The sequence below is a fragment of the Vicia villosa genome, linkage group LG7, assembly GCF_029867415.1.
Source record: "Vicia villosa cultivar HV-30 ecotype Madison, WI linkage group LG7, Vvil1.0, whole genome shotgun sequence".
Lineage (NCBI taxonomy): Eukaryota > Viridiplantae > Streptophyta > Magnoliopsida > Fabales > Fabaceae > Vicia > Vicia villosa.
Genome location: NC_081186.1, coordinates 24,024,359 through 24,027,428, shown reverse-complemented (window position 1 = coordinate 24,027,428; position 3,070 = coordinate 24,024,359).

Here is a 3,070-nt window from a genome sequence, read left to right as displayed (position 1 = left end):
GTAAAGCAAACGTGGTTGCCGATGCTTTGAGTAGGAAGTCCTTGCATATGTCTATGCTGATGGTGAGAGAATTGGATTTAATTGAACAATTCAGAGATTTGAGTTTGGTATGCGAAGACACTCCTATTAGTGTTAAGTTGGGTATGCTGAAGCTGACTAGTGGTATTCTGGAAGAGATTCGAGAGGGTCAGAAGACTGATGTCGAGTTGGTTGATAAGTTGACTCTGATTAACCAAGGCAAGGGAGGTAAATTCAGAATCGACGAGAACGGTATTATGAGGTTTGGCAATCGTGTTTGTGTTCCTGATGTTTCCGAATTGAGGAAGAGTATTCTTGAAGAAGGACATCGTAGTGGATTGAGTATTCATCCTGGTGCTACCAAGATGTACAATGACTTAAAGAAGGTGTTTTGGTGGCCTGGAATGAAAAAGGAAATAGCTGAATTTGTCTATGCTTGTTTGACTTGCCAGAAGTCGAAGATTGAGCATCAGAAACCGTATGGAGCTATGCAACCGTTATTTATTCTGGAATGGAAGTGGGATAGTATATCTATGGATTTTGTTTCTGGTTTGCCAAAGACGATGAAGAACTATGAAGCCATTTGGGTTATTGTAGATAGGTTGACGAAGTCTGCTCACTTTATACCAATGAGAATGGATTATACGATGGAGAAGCTGGCTCAATTGTATATTGAGAAGATAGTGAGTTTACATGGTATTCCTTCGAGTATCGTGTCAGATAGAGATCCAAGGTTTACATCCAAATTCTGGGAAGGTTTGCAGAAGGCTTTGGGTACTAAGCTGAGATTGAGTTCTGTTTATCATCCGCGGACGGATGGATAGACGGAAAGAACTATTCAATCACTAGAAGATTTGTTGCGTGCTTGCGTGTTGGAAAAAGGCGGTGCTTGGGATAGTTATCTACCCTTGATCGAATTTATCTATAATAATAGTTTTCACTCGAGTATTGGTATGACTCCGTTTGAAGCTTTGTATGGTCGGAGGTGTAGGACGCCTTTATGTTGGTATGAATCTGGTGAAAGTGCTGTGATTGGACCGGAAATTGTTCAGGAGACGACAGAAAAGATTAAGATGATTCAGGAGAAAATGAAGGCTTCTCAGAGTCGTCAGAAGAGTTATCATGATAAGAGGCGGAGAACACTTGAGTTTCAAGAAGGAGATCACGTATTCATGAGAGTTACTCCTATGACTGGTATCGGACGAGCTCTAAAGTCAAAGAAATTGACTCCGCGTTTTATTGGTCCGTTTTAGATTACGGAAAGAGTAGGGGAAGTGGCGTATCGCATTGCGTTGCCACCGACGCTTGCGAATTTGCATGATGTATTCCATGTGTCGCAGTTGGGGAAATACATTGCCGATCCATCTCATGTGATCCAAGTAGATGATGTACAGGTAAAGGATAATCTGACAGTTGAAGCTTTGCCTACGAGGATTGAAGATCGGAAGGTGAAACGATTGCGTGGCAAGGAGATAGCGTTGGTCAGAGTAGCTTGGGGAGGACCAGCCGGTGGAAATGTTACGTGGGAATTGGAGAGCCAGATGAAGGACTCCTACCCGGAACTCTTTGCCTAAGGTATGTTTTTGAGGACGAAAACTTTTCTAGTGGGGGAGAGTTGTAACACCCCATAAAATTCTTTATTTAATTTAATTAATTTTTGGATTATATATTAGAATTATTTGAGTTAATTGAGAAAAATGGAATAATGAGGCTAATGGGCCAGTGTCGCTTTTAGTAGAAGGGGGTGTCAGTTGTGAAGCCCATTGCTAATGATAAGCTTATTTTCATAAAATAGAAAAAAGAAGGAATTATGGGAAGAGAACCAAAAAGGAGAAGATAAGTCTGAACGTGAAAGAGCAGAGAAGCGAGGAAGTGCGACGCGAGGAAGAACAAAGAATCAACCTTTAGGTAAGGGGGGACTCTTCCGTTTAACTTCTATTATGAGATTATAGATAGTAGGATAGATTGAGCATGTTGTTTGTGTCAATTGGGTTATGTTTAGGTTTTAGGATGTTAGGTTTTGGAAGAATTGTTGAATGGTTTGCATTGATTATGTATGATAGTATTTGGGTGTTTGAAATGAGTTATAAACATGTCATATTGTGTTTGTTGATGATGTTTGATGTTGCAATACATTATGGTACGTCCTGGTATGGTTTGGATTTGGTACAAGTGCTATAAAAATGGTGATTTTGGGTTGCAGACTCGAAGTAATCGGTTACCAAAGGGTGGGTAATCGATTACTCATAGTAAAAACAGGAGGGATGAAATTTTGTGAGTCGGTAATCGGTTACCGAAAGGGCAGTAACCGATTACCCATACAAAAAACAGCGTGGGGGTTATTTTGAAAGTCAGTAACCGGTTACCACTGAAGCTTTTTGAAAAATTATTTTATTTTCTAAAACCCATATCTTTCAAACCGTAAGTCGGATTTTAGTGCCGTTTTGAGCACGGTGAAGCTAATTAAATGATTTATACAATAAAATGGTGTTTTGAGTCGTGATATGATTTTATTTTAAAACACTCGATTTTATTTGGTTGTGATGGTTTATGCGTACAGGTACATTGGTGAATGCCTTATCTGTTACAATGTCGTGGTTGTGATTGATGATTACTATACATATATTGCTAATGTTAAATATATGTTGTGATGGTCGAGAAATAGCATAACTATGTGTGGCTATTGTTTATTGAATTGGTTGATGATTATGATATTCAGTTGATTGGTGTTGATGATTAGCATGCTGTATGTGATGCATGCATTTCATAATCATGTTGTGGGTTGTATCCCTTATGGTGGTGGGACAGCGGTAGCTAATTCCCATTGTGCGGAATTAGTGAGAGAAGTAGCCGAATCTTTATGGTGGTGGATCGGTGAGATGGGTTATCCCATGTTTGGTACCACATGCATATAGTTGCATTGCATTAGGCTACTTGTATTATTATAACATGAATGGAAGATTGTCCAATGTTATAATATGTGATGATTGTGTAATTGTTGTGATTAATTATGTTGTGGTGGATCTGATCATAACTGTAATTGGGTGAATAA